We start from the raw sequence: 19061 nt of genomic DNA, 5'->3' as shown, positions 1-19061 counted from the left end.
TCCCTCAGTACCAAATCAATCAAAGTCCTTCCAGCACAGCAGCTGTTGCTTAATGGCCCCAAAGAGTTAATGTATTGCTTGAATCAAACACATTTCAGTGTCTACACCAAGCGGATCCTCAATTAATGTTGATGGATTGACTTTCTCACAAGCAGTAAAAGCTCAATTTATAGAAATCGATCCTAAGAAACGAAAATAAGTAATTTAAGGGCACTGTGTGTTGAATTCTATGTTTGGCTACACGGCAATGTGTGTAGATGTAAGAACTGCATGTATTTATTTCCGTTTTTTAAATAAAAAGCTGTTTTCTAGTTGGCTGACAGACACTAAGTCTCAGTCATTTTGAGTCATAATCTAAGCATAGCAAGGCTATAAATTTGGGTGATTCAATATAAATATTCTGATAGTAATATTAGAGTGATTATGAAGAATTTCAAGACTCATATATCTAAAAACAAGACACAAGCTTGTTTATTAGTAATTATAACTTTAAATCATGTAATAAAGACTGCTTATTAGTGAGAAACATTCTATTTGAACTGTTCATTTCAGATTATCTTTAGTGTACAGATTTTGACAACTTTCTACATTATTGTATGCTATTCTGTAAGGAAGAAGAGTAGGTTTGAAGATGTGTCAGAAGTAACCATTTAATCTGAAAGCATAAATAATTTTCTCTTTAGCTGCCAGAGCGTTGTATGGTTTTTACCCTTTGATCAGGTGACAGCTCGAAAGCATCTCCTTAGTCAAAGCAGAGTCTTAGAAAATGAGGGAATGGGCTATTAGGTATTTCAGCAGAGCATTGCTTTTACATCCTATGTCCAAACCAGAGCTGTGCTCTACATTTCAAAAAGTTTGAGCAAATAAACTGACAAGTATCAAACACTACAAGATGGGAAGTGGAATTAGTTCAGAGAGCAAGGAGTCAGGCAAAAGATCAAAAGAACTGGAGAAAAAGCTTCAGGAAGATGCTGAGCGAGATGCAAGAACTGTAAAGTTGCTCTTATTAGGTAATAGCTTTTTTTTTCTTTTGCCTTTAAAACCCTGATTTTTTTCAATTGTGATTTATTTACTTTTCTCAAACTTTAATTTCAAGGGTATTACCATACGGGAGATTTATTATCAAAATGTGTTTGGAACTTGACTTTGTGTGCTCTATAAATATTTACTTGTTTGTTTAGCATTTTATTACATGTCTTTTGTTAAGCACAGAGACAAATATTTACTAGATGGTTCAATTTCTCTATGTCAATAATCTTTTATTATGTTTTTAAAAATCTCATGCACATTTATTATTTTATTGTACCCTAGTCATTTCGTGAATACCAACTTTTTATATGGAAAACAACCCTTTAATTACAAGTTATAAAGATTTATGTCATTTTGTTTGAAAATATGTTGAGCTGTTTGATATCAACACTAGTATGTTATTTAATTACTTGTACTGTTAAAACCAATTAGTCTCAAGTTATTTGGAGAGTAATGATAAAGTACTTTAAATTATACTAATAATATTATTTAGGCTTCTGAATACTGCCTGTAATATTGTCTGTATGATTGAAAAATACTCCATTTAAATCCTTTTAGGATATTTAAATATTCATTCAGGTCAGAAGTTACATCTCTTCTATCTTTTATTCCCTCAAAATTCAGCACAATATTTTACCACAACTATAAACTTAATAAATGTTTAATGAATTGAAAATAATCTAGATGCCACACATTTTTCTAAAAATTTTTAACATGTTATAGTCACTAGAAGATAAATGTATTTTTGAAATAACATAAAGACCTATGAAAAGAATACAAAACAGCTTTAATTTAATCATAGCTGTATGTTTCTCCTACTCTTAGTTATACACAAAAGGACTACATTTTATTTCAGAATTGTGAATCTTTCACACAACAAAATGCTCTCATTTGTGTGTATGTGTGTGTGTCCCTTTACTGTATCTAATTTGCTCCCAGTAGCAAGAGTATCTCAGAAACGAACTATAGCATTCCCAGCACTTGCTCCTCCAAGGAAAGGAAACGTTTTCTCCCTTTATGCCCAAGTCCTGAGGCCTCACACTTGCCCACAGCACTTGCAAGTAACCACCAAGAGAGGGTGATAATTTGGAAAGATGTAGGGGTCAGCCCTTACGAAACCAGAAAACAGACCTTCCCTAACACTCCAGAGTATTCCCCGAGGCTTTGATCAAGAGTCAAAGTAATAAGTGGACATAGAGAAAACAAAAGATGAGAGGGAAAACCAAGCATTCCTGCAAATGCATTCTGTGTCCTTCTTGTACTAAGAACAATGGCACAGGAATAATGATACAATACATTAAGAATCCCTATGTTTGAAGAAAATTTCAAAAGAATAGACATTTTCAATATACCAATTATTTTTAGATTAAAGTGGTGGGCTAGATAAAGAGGAAAGGGTAACATTTTATAAGAAATGTAAGAGTAGCCCCCGGCTCGCCGCAGCTAGAGAGAGCCCGCACGCAGCAATGAAGACCCGACACAGCCAAAAATAAATTAAATAAATAAAATTTAAAAAAAGAGATATCAAAGAATCTTAGTGGTATTATTACATCTTTAACTTTCCTAAAACAATGACAATTGCACAAATTCGTTTCCAATGTTACTATACAATAAGCTTGGATTCGTCTGGTTCCAACAATATGTCACCGAACTTTTCTGTCACATCTTATTTTCAGAAAATGAATCAAATTCTCTTTAGCTTTTCACATTTCAATGTCCAAACACTTGACTAAATTTTTCCTTCTGGACTCTATATGAGTTCGATATCTAATGATTAAGTTGTCAAAGTTCAAAACAATAAAGGTTTGTAACAACTCTGCTTCAATTCTCATGTTTTGAATTGAAAGCAAATTCTCTAACCTATAATCTTTATATTCAATTTGGCGTCATTAAGATATCATAAAAGCATTCAGTGGAACTAAACAAAACCTTCCCACCCTCAAATCCCCTCACTAATGAAATCTCTCTAATTTCTCCCATCATTGAGACAATGATTCTCACTCATCAGTCTGGTCTGAACAACTGTTTTTAAGTTTATCAGTGAGCGGACGTCATGTGGGACTAACCAGGTAAGCGTTGGTAGTAATCAGTCCCTGAGTCTAGCTCTATTTTTATAAAAATTAAAAATCGGAAAAACATTTTCAACAGAATTCATTCTTTACGTTGATCCTCTTGTTATCCAACAAATTTCTAGGTGCTTTAACACAACTTTCCAAATTTAACATGTGCTGTAAAGTAGATGTACCATTTGGTATTACTGAATACAAGGTTTCACTTAATCTGAAGAGCTATTTATATCAAAGTGCACTTTACAACTAAAGGATCACTTTGCAGACAGATTCCCTTTTATTGTACCTTTCAGACATTCAGTAAAATTATAGAAGAGATGCAAAATCTGTTCCTAGAAGCAGGCTTCTAGGAAACACTGGAGATGACATACATTCCTGGCTCATTTGATAACTGCTATCAAGACAATAATGTCACATACTTTAAAAAAAAAAAATTAGCCTGTAAAGGTGCCCCAGGAAGAGTGCATTTTAATAAGAAAAACAAATGTTAATGAATAAGCTGTTCTCTTTTGTAAACTTCCTACGTTATTTTTTTTTAAATCTTAATTTACAAATGTTTGATTAAACTTGTATTCTATTCAAAAGAAATATATGTCATTTGATTGTGAAATCAACATGGATCATGTTTGTGTTTTTCCTGTCCCCGTTCCTTATATTTATTATTTCAAATTTCAGTTCAAATTTATTTACATTACTTTTTTTTTTTACTTTTACAAATTTCTATCACATGAGCTAGTTAGATTCAAAGCTGTTAAGTATAGAGAAAAAAATAGTTTCGTTCTTTCTTCATATCTGAAACCTTGCCTCATTCACTCTACAATTTTTAGTTATGATATTGTAATGAGCTTTTAGCCAGTGATTCCCAACATTGTCATGGACTGTTCATCACTGCTGTTCTATTCCTTTAGTTCTAAAACCATTTATTTTTTATTTTTTTATGTGCTATCTTGTAAGCATCACACTATCATTTTTTTAATGGTGCCAGCTGAGTTTTATCATTTTAAAATATTATTCTACTCATCTGGCTCTTAGAAACATGAATCTGGATGGAGCCTAAAATTTCTCAATCTACTTTAAACATGTTTCTATTTACTTAATAATCAACATCAAAATTTCCAAATTGGCCCACTTATTCAACAAGTGGATGTTTTAGAAGATGTTCCATTGTTTTAGTATGACAGTAGGAGAATTATAATTCTGACACTATGTAAAAGCCTGTTAGAAAATAATTGATAAAATAAAACTTGCAAAGCAGAATTAGCTAAATAGGTTTATCCACCTAGCAGAGTGGAGAGAATACAATTTACAATTCTCGTAGAGTAGAATGTGTTTTTAAGCCATTTGAGGTAAAATTGATTTGTTAATATTTTCACCAAGTGTTACGCTTTTTTCACTTCTCTGAATGACCTCAGCTAGACACATAACCTCAGAGAAATGATGGTGTCAAAGCATTTGGTGAATTGTAAAAATCCAGACAAACGTGGTTTACTCTTACTGTATAACAGATTCCTAGATCTGAAATAAATTGAATGTCTGTAAATGTATACAGGTTTTCTTCCTCTTATGTACATCAGGAGGAAAGAGGACATAAGATTCATATCAAAGTTGTTATTTATATTGTATTTGTTTAAATAGGTCTTTATTTTTAAGAAGTATTTCTATATATGAGTGGGAGTGGATGCAGAAAACTGGAGGTGTTCCTGAGTCACTGGCTAGAGTATAAATTCAACAAGTGTAAGATGTTCTGTTTTGAATTTCTATTACACCAATAGAGTCAATGCCTGTCTGTGGATGTGATCACATACACAGATCCCCTGGAATAATTATGTTACACTTGCAAAGAAGAATTAGCAGAATTAGAAAGAAAAAAAATCCTTTCTCATCACTAGTGATAAGAACCTTGCGAACAACATGTAGAACTTATTTCTGAATAAGGTTTCCATTTTTTAAAATTAAAGTCATTCTTTCCTTTCTGTAATATCAATACATTTTTGTTTCAAAATATTTTACAATATTTTATTTTGTTTCTAAAGATATCAATCTTGTGGGTGCACAAATATTTTTAATACAAATGTTTAAAATTGCTTTAGAGTAAACGGAGAGAAAACAGGAAGAAAAGGTCTACTTGGAGAATTTCAAATCATCTCAAAGCAATGAACTATTTGCACCATAACAATTTGAAAGTTCCAGAGGAAAAGCCAAATATTTGCAGTTGTATTTATTTATAAAGAATGGCAGCTGGCAGCATCAAATAGCTTTCTACAGTGTCTCTTTTTTCTAATAGGAAAAAAGCACTTAGACAAATGTTTTGCATATATTTGGTTGTTTGTTTTAGATTAATTTATCTCAAATAATCAGGACACGTTAACCATAGGCTCATAAGTCTCTCACATAAAAGATGCAAACCATTCATTAAGGCACTTCATATTTAGCCAAATGATGGTATTTGTTAATGAGATTAAACATCCTGTCTTGCTAAGAATAGCTCTCGTTAACTATAATTTAACAGAACCTCTCTAGTTATATCACAGAGCATTTTCATATTCATTTGTTTTATTCAAACCTGAATTATTGACTCAAGAGCAATACTGTACCTTTAAAAACATTCATATAAGCAACATGAGCAGTTAACAAAAATCGTTTACCCCTCCATTGTGTTAGAAAGGAAAGAGGGTAGTGAAACATTTGATGGTGTAAAGGCTCCATGATATATTTTACATAAAATAAAATATACTTCCAGTTAAGATTTAGATTCAACTTCAGAATCCATCTCCTTATTTAAGTTTCCTCCAAATAAATCAATGTAGAATTTGCACCTAAGGAAGCAGAATTCAAGGAGAAACTGAGGGTGAAATTAATCAAGATATGAAAATCTCCATTCTCTTTACTAGATTCTGATGTTAATAAAGTAGAACTCGAGGGTTTAATTCCTGCCTCAATATTTTATATTCAAATAGAACAAATTTGCTACTTAGAATTGTTCCTCTTTTAAGGTATCTGGAAATTCCACTCTCTGACCAGGATGTGATTCTTGACTATCTCATACTTGTTCACAGTTACTGAATTTGTTCTTTAATTTCATATATTTTCCTTCAAAGTCAGCCATTATACCTGTGCGCCTCCTAAAACTCTGAAGTATTCTGTCCCCTTACTTTTCTACCTTAACTGGCATTCACAACCCCAAACCTGGATAATTCCTCAATGTTCTCCATTTATTATTGTTTTAATACACTGTCCCCAACCGATTTCCTCCAAAGTGATGTTATTTAACATCTTTTCAGCCCTCAGTGCTCATCCTGGTTCCAATGTAAACTCCTAATTTCCTTCATTCGCAGATATTTTAGAATAAAACGATTTACCATTGTCAGTTTCCTGGCTGACAACCTCCTGTTTTTAACTTTAGCTGGCCTAATAATTGTTTTACTTATTCCTACTTTTCTACTAAAATATTCCAAAAGGCAGCTCTTTCTACATTTCCAACATCATTTTCTTCTAGAACTTCCTCTCTTCCCACCTCACCCTAGATGACCACCCCTGTGTAAGACAGTCATCACTCATCATCTCCAAACTCATTAACTTTCATTTATTCTTTTCTGCTTCAACTAGTTTTAAGGAATTGGTGGTATTCCATTTTTAATTTAAGGCTAACTTCAGCCTTTGTGCTGTAAATTCTATCCCCTTCTGTATTAAGAATTTTGCTTTATGAATTATTTTATCTCTTTGCCATTTTCAAAATTCTTCTCTGCTAGCTCCTTCCCCTTGGCATATAATATTTCTCTCCATTTGCCTAAAAAGCTTTTACTCTTTTCTTTGACTCCCTTTGAATTCACCTTACAGAGTTATCTTTTAAAATGTTATTATATTGAAATGCTTATAGAAATAGTCTATGGTCACTGCTTCTATTTCTATACCCTCTACATTCCCTTCAGTTAACTGCAAAGTAACTTGTACATCCTTTTCTCTACTAAAATATGATCTCTCACAGATTCCTGATAACCTGCGAATTCACAAAACTGAGACCTCAATAACTGAATCTCTCTTCTTTTCTAACTCCTGTAACACTGAAATACCTTCTCATTTTTTATATCCCTTTACTCCCTACTTCACTGAAGCTTGCTTCTTTTCTCTCCATTTGTGAGTGGTTTCACTCACCAAAATTTGTCCTTGGGCCTTTGTGTTTTTCAATCTGTACTCTCTCAGGGACCTCATATCAGGACTTAACTATCACTTCTACAAGAATGATTACAATTTTTCCAATTTCTTGATCCATATTTGCAAATTTCTGTTATTTATCAATAAACTGATTGTACTTTGGGAGACCTCAAAATTATTTTCCAAGTTTATCTTGTTTCCAATCATCTTCAAACTTAATTTTTTTAATGAGATCCCTCATTATATTCTTTCCCATTAGATCAACATGATATTTCAATCTTCTTTAGCTCCTTTCTTTGTAATCATTCTCTATCCATTGTCCAAAGCCTGTTACAAAGTTTAGTTTTAGCTCTTCTCTGATAGAATGGGTCTCACATTTCTCTTTTCTCCACTACTTCTGTTATTGTTTTCAATCTACGAGGAACCCCTATGAAATAGTATTTTCATTATATAGAGAAGAAAATGAGAACTAATTAAGGTAATTCAATTTATAAGATGACAAATGAGTTTACAGGAGAACAGAGCCTTTCCTTTCTTTTTATAAACATCTTTATTGGAGTATAATTGCTTTACAATGGTGTGTTAGTTTCTGCTTTATAACAAAGTGAATCAGCTATACATATACGTTTATCCCCATTTCTCCTCCCTCTTGCATCTTCCTCCCACCCTCCCTATCCCAACCCTCTAGGTGAACACAAAGCACTGAGCTGATCTCCCTGTGCAATGCGGCTGCTTTCCATTAGCTACCTATTTTATATTTGGTAGTGTATATATGTCCATGCCACTCTCTCACTTCGTCCCAGCTTACCCTTCCCCCTCCCCGTGTCCTTAAGTCCATTCTCTATGTCTGTGTCTTTATTCCTGTCCTTCCCATAGGTTCTTAAGAACCATTTTTTTTTTTTAGATTCCATATACATGTGCGTTAGCATACAGTATTTGTTTTTCTCTTTCTGACTTACTTCACTCTGTATGACAGTCCCTAGGTCCATTCACTTCACTGCAAATAACTCAATTTTGTTTCTTTTTATGGCTGAGTAATATCCCATTGTATATATGTGCCACATCTTCTTTATCCATTCATCCGATGATTGACACTTAGGTTGTTTCCGTCTCCGGGCTATTGTAAACAGAGCTGCAATGAACATTTTGGTATATGACTCTTTTTGAACTATGGTTTTCTCAGGGTATATGCCCAGTAGTGGGAATGCTGGGTCATATAGTAGTCCTATTTTTAGTTTTTAAAGGAACCTCCATACTGTTCTCCATAGTGGCTGTATCAATTTACATTCACACCAACAGTGCAAGAGGGTTCCCTTTTCTCCACACTCTTTCCACCCTTTTCTTTTTATCTTTGTCAGTTTTAAATTACTCTCTGCATTCTAAGTTCGATGAAAACAGAAAGCATGTATGCTTTTGCTCTTCTTGAATTCCAACAGCTTAGCACGGGAAAGCATGCATGCATAATGCGTGGAAGAATGATAGAGTCAGAACCTAAAATATCTCTGTATGTTGGTCATGGTGACTAAACCATAGACATACATTTGGTATTTGAAAATAGAGCTGAAAAAGAGCCATCTCATAAGGAGTTTGGGCTTTTTTTGAGTTGTCTTTTTTTTTAATTCATATATATGTTCCCATATAACCAGAGCTAAGGATAATATTAGATCATTGAAACTGGAAATCTACACTTCTTTTCTTTCTTCTTGTATTCAATTTCCTTTTTTTTTTTTTTTGCAGTACGCAGGTCTCTCACTGTTGTGGCCTCTCCCATTGCAGAGCACAGGCTCCGGACACACAGGCTCAGCAGCCATGGCTCACAGGCCCAGCCACTCTGCGGCATGTGGGATCTTCCCAGACCGGGGCACAAACCCATGTCCCCTGCATCGGCAGGTGGACTCTCAACCACTGCGCCACCACGGAAGCCCTCTTTTCTTTTTTTTTTTTTTAATATTTATTTTTAATTTATTTTTTCTTATTAGTCATCCATTTTATACACATCAGTGTATACATGTCAATACCAAACTCCCAGTTCATCACACCACCGCCTCTAACCCCCGCCTCTTTCCTCCCTTGGTGTCCATATGCTTGTTTTCTACATCTGTGTCTCAATTCCTGCTCTGCAAACCAGTTCATATGTACCATTTTCCAGGTTCCACATATATGCATTAATATATGATATTTGTTTGTTGCTTTTTGACTTACTCCACTCTGTATGACAGTCTCTAGGTGCATCCACGTCTCCACAAATGACTCAAGTTAGTTACTTTTTATGGCTGAGTAATATTTCATTGTATATATATACCACATCTTCTTTATCCATTCATGTGTCAATGGGCATTTAGGTTGCTTCCATGACCTGCTACTGTAAATAGTGCTGCAATGAACATGAGGGTGCATGTGTCTTTTTGAATTATGGTTTTCTCAGGGTATATGCCCAGTAGTGGGATTGCTGGATCATATGGTAATTCTATTATTAGTTTTTTAAGGAACCTCCATACTGTTCTCCATAGTGGCTGTATCAGTTTACATTCCCACCAGTAGTGCAAGAGGTTTCCGTTTTCTCCACACCCTCTCCAGCATTTGTTGTAGATTTTCTGATGATGCCCATTCTGACTGGTGTGAGGTGATACCTCATTGTAGTTTTGATTTGCATTTCTCTAATAATTAGTGATGTTGAGCAGCTTTTCATGTGCTTCTTGGCCATTTGTATGTCTTCTTTGGAGAAATATCTATTTTGGTCCTCTGCCCATTATTGGATTGGGTTGTTTGTTTTTTTAATATTGAGCTGCCTGAGCTGTTTGTATATTTTGGAGATTAATCCTTTGTCCGATGATTGATTTGCAAATATTTTCCCCCATTCTGAAGGTTGCCTTTTCATCTTGTTTGTGGTTTCCTTTGCTGTGCAAAAGCTTTTAAGTTTCATTAGCTCCCATTTGTTTATTTTTATTTCCATTACTCTAGGAGGTGGATCAAAAAATACCTTGCTATCAAAGAGTGTTCTTCCCATGTTTTCCTCTAAGAGTTTTACAGTTCCTGGTCTTATATTTAGGTCTCTAATCCATTTTGAATTTATTTCTGTGTATGGTGTTAGGGGGTGTTTTAATTTAATTCTTTTACATGTAGCTGTCCAGTTTTCCCAGCAACACTTATTGAAGAGACTGTCTTTCTCCACTGTATATCCTTGCCTCCTTTGTCATAGGTTAGTTGACCATAGGTGTGTGGGTTTATCTCTGGGATTTCTATCCTGTTCCATTGCTCTGTATTTCTGTTTTTGTGCCAGTACCATATTATCTTGATTACTGTAGCTTTATAGTATAATCTGTAGTCAGGGAGTCTGATTCCAACAGCTCCATTTTTTCCCTGCAAGACTGCTTTGGTTATTCGGGGTTTTTTGTGTCTTCATACAAATTTTAAGATTTTTTTGTTCTAGTTCTGTAAAAAATGCCATTGGTAATTTGACAGGGATTGCATTGAATCTGTAGATTGCTTTGGGTAGTATAGTCATTTTCACAATATTGATTCTTCAAATCCAAGAACATGGTATATCTCTCCATCTGTTGGTATCTTCTTTGAATTCTTTCATCAGTATCTTATAGTTTTCTGCATACAGGCCTTTTGTCTCCCTAGGTAGGTTTATTCCTAGGCATTTTATTCTTTTTGTTGCAGTGGTAAATGGGAGTGTTTCCTTAATTTCTCTTTCAGATTTTTCATCATTAGTGTATAGGAATGCAAGAGATTTCTGTGCATTAATTTTGTATCCTGCAACTTTACCAAATTCATTGATTAGCTCTAGTAGTTTTCTGGTGGCCACTTTAGGATTCTGTATGTATAGTATCATGTCATCTGCAAACAGTGACAGTTTTACTTCTTCTTTTCCAATTTGGATTCCTTTTATTTCTTTTTCTTCTCTGATTGCCATGGCTAGGACTTCCAAAACTATGTTGAATAATAGTGGTGAGAGTTGTCATCCTTGTCTTGTTCCTCATCTTAGAGCAAATGCTTTCAGTTTTCACCATGGAGAATGATGTTTGCTGTGGGTTTGTCATATATGGCCTTTATTATGTTGAGGTAGGTTCCCTCTATGCCCACTTTCTAGAGAGTTTTTATCATAAATGGGTGTTGAATTTTGTCAAAAGCTTTTTCTGCATCTATTGAGATGATCATATGGTTTTTATTCTTCAATTTGTTAATATGGTGTATCACATTGATTGATTTGTGTATATTGAAGAATCCTTGCATCCCTGGGATAAATCCCACTTGATCATGATGTATGATCATTTTAATGTGTTGTTGGATTCTGTTTGCTAGTATTTTGTTGAGGATTTTTGCATCTATATTCATCAGTGATACTGGTCCGTAATTTTCTTTTTTTGTAGTATCTTTGTCTGGTTTTGGTATCAGGGTGATGGTGGCCTCATAGAATGAGTTTGGGAGTGTTCCTTCCTCTGCAATTTTTTGGAAGAGTTTGAGAAGGATGGGTGTTAGCTCTTCTCTAAATGTTTGATAGAATTCACCTGTGAAGCCATCTGGTCCTGGACTTTTGTTTGTTGGAAGATTTTTAATCACAGTTTCAATTTCATTACTTGTGATTGGTCTGTTCATATTTTCTATTTCTTCCTGGTTCAGTCTTAGAAGGTTATACCTTTCTAAGAATTTGTCCATTTCTTCCAGGTTATCCATTTTATTGGCATAGATTTGCTTTTAGTAGTCTCTTAGGATACTTTGTATTTCTATGGTGTCTGTTATAACTTCTCCTTTTTCATTCTAATTTTATTGATTTGAGTCCTCTCCCTCTTTTTCTTGATGAGTCTGGCTAATGCTTAATCAATTTTGTTTATCTTCTCAAAGAACTAGCTTTTAGCTTCATTGATCTTTGCTATTGTTTGCTTTGTTTCTATTTCATTTATTTCTGTTCTGATCTTTATGATTTCTTGCCTTCTGCTAACTTTGGGTTTTGTTTGTTCTTCTTTCTCTAGTTCCTTTATGTGTAATGTTACATTGTTTATTTGAAATTTTTCTTGCTCCTGAGGTAGGCTTTTATAGCTATAAACTTCCCTCTTAGAACTGCTTTTGCTGCATCCCATAGCTTTTGGATCGTCCTGTTTTCATTGTCATTTGCCTCTAGCTATATTTTGATTTCCTCTTTGATTTCTTCAGTGATCTCTTGGTTATTCAGTAATGTATTGTTTAGCCTCCATGTGTTTGTGTTTTTTACGTTTTTTCCCCTGTAATTCATTTCTAATCTCATAGTGTTGTGGTCAGAAAAGATGCTTGATATGATTTCAATTTTCTTAAATTTACTAAGGCTTGATTTGTGACACAAGATGTGATCTTCCTGGAGAATGTTCTGTGCGCACTGGAGAAGAAAGTGTAATCTGCTGGTTTTGATATAATGTCCTATAAATATCAGTTAAATTATCTGATCTACTGTATCTTTTAAAGCTTGTGTTTCCTTGTTTGGATGATCTATTGGTGTTAGTGAGGTGTTAAAGTCTCCCACTATCATTGTGTTACTGTTGATTTCCTCTTTTATAGCTGTTAGCAGTTGCCTTATGTATTGAGGTGCTCCTATGTTGAGTGCATATATATCTATAATTGTTATATCATCTTCTTGGATTGATCCCTTGATCATTATGTAGTGTCCTTCCTTGTCTCTTGTAACATTTTTTATTTTAAAGTCTATTTTATCTGAGTATTGCTACCCCAGCTTTCTTTTGAATTCCATTTGCATGGAATATCTTTTTCTATCCCCTCACTTTCAGGCTGTATGTGTCCCTAGGTCTGAAGTGGGTCTCTTGTGGACAGCATATATATGGATCTTGTTTTTGTATACATTTAGCAAGTCTCTGTCTTTTCATTGGAGCATTTAATCCATTCACATTTAAGGTAATTATTGATATGTATGTTCCTATTACCATTTTCTTAATTGTTTTCAGTTTGTTTTTGTAGGTCCTTTTCTTCTCTTGTGTTTCCCACTTAGAGAAGTTTCTTTAGTTTTTGTTGTAAAGCTGGTTTGGTGGTAGTGCTGAACTCTCTTAGCTTTTGCTTGTCTGTAAAGCTTTTGATTTCTCCATCAAATCTGAATTAGATCCTTGCTGGGTAGAGTAATCTTGGCTGTAGGTTCTTCCCTTTCATCATTTTAAGTATATCATGCCACTCCTGGTTTGTAGAGTTACTGCTGAGAAATCTGCTGTTAACCTTATGGGAGTTCCCTTGTGTGTTATTTGTCGTTTTTCCCTTGCTGCTTTCAATAATTTTTCTTTGTCTTTAATTTTTGCCAATTTGATTACTATGTGTCTTGGCGTGTTTCTCCTTGGGTTTATCCTGTATGGGACTCGCTGTGCTTCCTGGACTTGGGTGGCTATTTCCTTTCCCATGTTAGGGAAGTTTTCGACTACAGTCTCTTCAAATATTTTCTCAGGTCCTTTCTCTCTCTCTTCTCATTCTGGGACCCCTATATTGCGAATGTTGTTGCATTTAATGTTGTCCCAGAGGTCTCTTAGGCTGTTTTCATTTCTTTTCATTCTTTTTTCTTTATTCTGTTCCACAGCAGTGAATTCCATTGTTTCTTCCAGGTCACTTATCTGTTCTTCTGCTTCAGTTATACCACTACTGATTCCTTCTAGTGTATTTTTCATTTCAGTTATTGTATTGTTCATCTATTTTTGTTCTTTAATTCTTCTAGATCTTTTTTAAACATTTCTTGCATCTTCTCAATCTTTGCCTCCATTCTTTTTCCAAGGTCCTGGATCATCTTCACTATCATTATTCTGAATTCTTTTTCTGGAACATTGCCTATCTCCATTTAGTTGGTTTTCTGGGGTTTTATCTTGTTCCTTCATCTGGTATATAGCCCTCTGCCTTTTCATCTTGTCTATCTTTCTGTGAATGTGGTTTTTGTTCCACAGGCTGCAGGACTGTAGTTCTTCTTGTTTCTGCTGTCTGCCCTCTGGTGGATGACAGGAGTTTGCTTTTTAAGTCAATCAAGATTTTGATAGGTTTTAATAATGTAAATGAGAATAAGAATACTTGGATTCTTTGTCAAAGAGTATCCTGGCTCTTGTATGAGACAAAGATTTCATGAGGGTGGTTAAGGTAGGTAGGCCATTTAGGAAATTGTCACTTCTTTGCAAACACTTGATGAAATTGTAAATTAAGGCAGAAATTATAAGTTTGAAAGTGAGATTTGAAGGACATTAAGAGACAAAAATCAATAGAACTTCGTGACTTGACTGCCTGTGATTGTTAAATAAGAGGAATGATTAAGAGCAGAATTGGGAATAGTGAGCATTTTATTCATCAGTATGTGGAAGAGAGGACAAAGTTTAGGTTAGGCAAGAAATGAAAGGAGTAATAATTTGAGACATTCAAATATGTGATGTTTCTAGAACAATCAAGTTGAGATATCTATTAAATAGATGAATATATGGGTCTGGAAAGCAGGAGGGATAAACTCAAGTGAGAGCAGTCAATTTGATATATTCAATCCTGTGTTCTCCCTTTCCCAGATATACAGTGTGTAAAGGCCAACCTTTACACACTGTATAATTAACCAAGGCCTTTTTTTGAAGCATTAATTTTTTTGAAGCAGTAATTAATTTATACAAAATGTGTGTGCATAACCGCTACCACAATTAAGGAACACTTAGATAAATTCTATCAATCCATCTTTCTATCTATCTATCATCTATGTTTCTATTTAAAGCAGGCCTGTGTGGGAAAAAAAATCACAGAATTCTATATTTCAGGGTTTTCTCCCCCTTTTTTAGCCTCAGAAGTATATTAAGAAGATAAGAAAGATCACATATCTGTTACAATACTTCAAAATCTAAGAAGGCTTATGTAAATAATGTTTTAAATACAATATTATCAGATATTTTTAGAACAAGTATAAAATTGAAAGTATTTAAATAAAATTTCATTAGAAAGAAAAGATTACATAGCCACAACATTCTTTCTCACAAATGAAATATGCTTGTTTGGGTGATGACATATTTTATAGTTTCATAATGCTTATCATTACTGTATCAGAGAAATAGGTACTTGGACATACTAATAGTAATAGAAATATATCTGACACCATATGACTACTGATGTGATTCACTGAAAAAATACAATATTGCTTACATCATATTTATGCTAAAATATTTACACTAGATCTAACCATCAAATATAGAATATTGGACATTTTATAATAAATTGACCTAAGCTTTAGAAAAATGCCAATGTCATGAAAACAAAAACCAACAATATAACAAAGGAAATATTCTAAATTAAGAGTTTAAATATTATAGCATAATATCCAAAGGAAATGTGTAAGCCTTGATTGGATCTTGGGCCCAAGACATATGAAATGCATGAAAAACATATTTTGGAACAATCAGATAAATTTGAATATGGAGTATATATTAGATAACATTTTGGATTTATACATCTCAATCGTGAAAATAGTATTCTGGTTTTCTGGGGAAATGGCCTATTCTTACGGATGCATTCTGAAGTATTATGGGTGAAGTGCCCGATTGCTTTCAAGAGGTTCAGCAAATCAAAGCATAAATATGTGTATATAAATATCTATATACAAACACACACACGTGTTGTGTAAATTTATATATATATATATAAATATATATATATATGAAACAAGACAAATGACAAAATGCTTGGTAAGGTGAAGGGTATAAAAGGTATAAAATATAGGTTTCTAATGTATTATTTTCTCCAACTCCCATATGTTTGTAAGATTATTAAAATTAAAATTTGAGGAAAATAAGTGCATTTTTTGGCAAAAGAAAATATACAACTGTATCTGTAAATTCATGTACATTTCCTTACAAATGAATTCTATGAGATATCTCATGAGCATATCACTTTAAAATCACATAAACTTTCTTAGGAAATTCTTCTCAATGCATTATTTGATAAACTTGACAACAAAATTTGGCCAATCTCCTTGACAAACAGGGATCCAAAAACCAAACCAAAATATTAGCAAACTGATTCCAACAATGTATAAAAGGTACTTAAAAAAAAAAAAAATAGAGCCAGAGGTGGGAAGGGTGTTATCTCAAGAATGCCTTGTTGAACTACTATTAGAAGATTAATATATTCACATTATCAAAGCAGAATGATCATGATAATGACAGGAGATACACACATGGGCGCACGTACACACGCACGCACACACACACACACACACACACACTAAATAAACTTTTTATCCATTCCAGATAAAAAATTTTATCACACTAGGAATAGAAGGCAATTCCTTAAACAGGATAAATAGTATGTACAGAAACCTGCAGTAATTGTCATATTTAATGGGGAACATTTAGCATCATTAACTACAGACAGTGAACAAGGACTTATGATGACAAATGGGCCTGACAGTTTCCTGCCCTTGACCTTCTCCTCTTCAATGTTCTTATCACAGATTTGGGTAAAGATAGATAAGGCAACGTTTCACACTTGAGTAAGATTCAGAATTTGGAAGGATATAGTGACAGGAAAGTCAATATTCCAAGTGATCTCAACTAGAAGAAATGCTTGGCCCAAATGAGCAAAATGGAATTTAACAGATATCTTCAACTGAGGCTCAAAATCAACTACACTCATGCAGTATACACATGTAGTATGTGGGAGAATCTGTTTGCTAAGATGTGATGTGAAAAACGTAGCAAGAAATTAACTGCTACAAGCTCAATATAGGTAAAAAAAAAAAAAAAAAGTAATAAAGCTACAAAAAACCCCCAACAAACAAAAAAGAAAAGAAGAAAAGAGGCAAACTCATCATGGTCTCTATTAAGAAAAATGTTCTATTTAGAAATAAGTACAAGGATTGAGGCAGTCCTATGTTGCACCCCTATCTTACTACATCAGAATATCAGTGCTCTCAATAAAATCACCTGGTATCTATGGCACCATTTTCAGTAGGACAGTGTTTCAAAAGGACATTGGCTCTTGCATGGAGTGTGGTTCAGAGGGTAAGGAATCTAAAACTCATGTTCCACCAGGAAGGGTTAAAGGAGTGGAAGATATACTTGAAAAGTCTCTTGGAAAAAAGGTGGGGCATGCTTCAAATAATAGAGAATGTTGAGAGCTCACAGTAAGTTAGAGTATGCACCAGGTACTTTATATGTTAATCTACCCAAACCCTAAGAGGTAGATATTAATAAGCCAATTTTATGAAAGAGGATACTCTCAGAAATTAATTTTAATCAAGATACCCAAAGTCAGCAATGAGTACACGCTCACTTTTATTTAATTCTGAAGCATGAGTTTGCTTATTACATTGTTCTACTCTCTGTCTAGCCTATTTGAAGGGTTGTAATGTGGAAGAGACAGGTAAGTTTGTTGTTGCTCAATGAGAAAGAGGAATAGTGAGTGTAATAAAATCAAGTTGCTTCAAAAAGGGTAGCCCTAAAAATCATTTATGCCAACAGTCCACCAACAGATGACAAGCAGACACTACAAACCCATATGTCTATGAAACTTCAGTTCTTCCATATTAATTTAAAATAAGTGATTTTAAAATAATTTATGTCTTGACATCATTTTGATATTGACATTACCAGTGCATACCTAAAAAGAAAGCGACAGGGCTTTCCTGGTGGCGCAGTGGTTAAGAATCCACCTGCCAGTGCAGGGGGCATGGGTTCGAGCCCTGGTCCAGGAAGATCCCACATGCCGCGGAGCAACTAAGCCCGTGTGCCACAACTACTGAGCCTGCGTTCTAGAGCCCGCGAGCCACAACTCCTGAGCTCGCGTGTCACAACTACTGAAGCCCACATGCCTAGAGCCTGTGGTCCGCAACAAGAGAAGCCACTGCAATGAGAAGCCCGCACACCGCAACGAAGAGTAGCCCCTGCTCGCCGCAACTAGAGAAAGCCCGTGTGCAGCAGTGAAGACCCAACACAGCCAAAAATAAATAAATAAAATAATTTTTTAAAAAAAGAAAGCAACATTATAGCATTAATATGCAAGTCAGGAGACTTAATCTCTTTGTTTTAAAGTAGGTCTGGGGATCATCAGGGAAGATGGCGGAAGAGTAAGACGCGGAGATCACCTTCCTCCCCACAGATACACCAGAAATACATCTACACGTAGAACAACTCCTACAGAACACCTACTGAACGCTGGCAGAAGACCTCAGACCTCCCAAAAGGCAAGAAAGTCCCCACGTACCTGGGTAGGGCAAAAGAAAAGAAGAAAAAACGGAGACAAAAGAATAGGGATGGGACCTGCACCAGTGGGAAGGAACTGTGAAGTAGTAAATGTTTCCACACACTAGGAAGCCCCTTTGCGGGCGGAGACTGCGGGTGGCGGAGGGGGAAGCTTCAGAGCCACGGTGGAGAGCACAGCAACATGGGTGCGGGTGGCAAAGCAGAGAGATTCCCGCACAGAGGATCGGTGCCGACCTGCACTCACCAGCCCGAGAGGCTTGTCTGCTCACCCGCCTGGGCGGGCGGGGCTGGGAGCTGAGGCTCGGGCTTCGGTTGGAGCGCAGGGAGAGGACTGGGGTGCGGCGTGAACACAGCCTGCAGGGGGTTAGTGCACCACGGCTAGCCCAGAAGGAGTCCAGGGAAAAGTCTGCACCTGCCAAAGAGGCAAGAGACTTTTTCTTCCCTCTTTGTTTCCTGGTGCGCGAGTAGAGGAGATTAAGAGCGCTGCTCAAAGGAGCTCCAGAGACGGGCGTGAGCCGTGGCTAAAAGGGCGGACCCCAGAGACAGACGGGAGACGCTATGGCTGCTGCTGCCGCCACCAAGAAGGCTGTGTGTGAGCACAGGTCACTATCCACACCTCCCCTCCCGG

At 35.3% G+C, this 19061-nt stretch overlaps 1 pseudogene; it reads left to right on the top strand.

Moving 5' to 3' along the window:
• Positions 1 to 892: 892 nt before the first annotated feature.
• The window catches only part of LOC112390454 (guanine nucleotide-binding protein G(t) subunit alpha-3-like), a 45778-nt pseudogene continuing 27609 nt past the window's right edge, over positions 893 to 19061 (top strand).

Source organism: Neophocaena asiaeorientalis, unplaced genomic scaffold (assembly GCF_003031525.2).
Source record: "Neophocaena asiaeorientalis asiaeorientalis breed wild unplaced genomic scaffold, Neophocaena_asiaeorientalis_V1.1 scaffold483, whole genome shotgun sequence".
Classification (NCBI taxonomy): Eukaryota; Metazoa; Chordata; class Mammalia; order Artiodactyla; family Phocoenidae; genus Neophocaena; species Neophocaena asiaeorientalis.
Note: the sequence above shows the minus strand (reverse complement) of the source record. Positions and strands in the feature narration are given on the sequence as shown.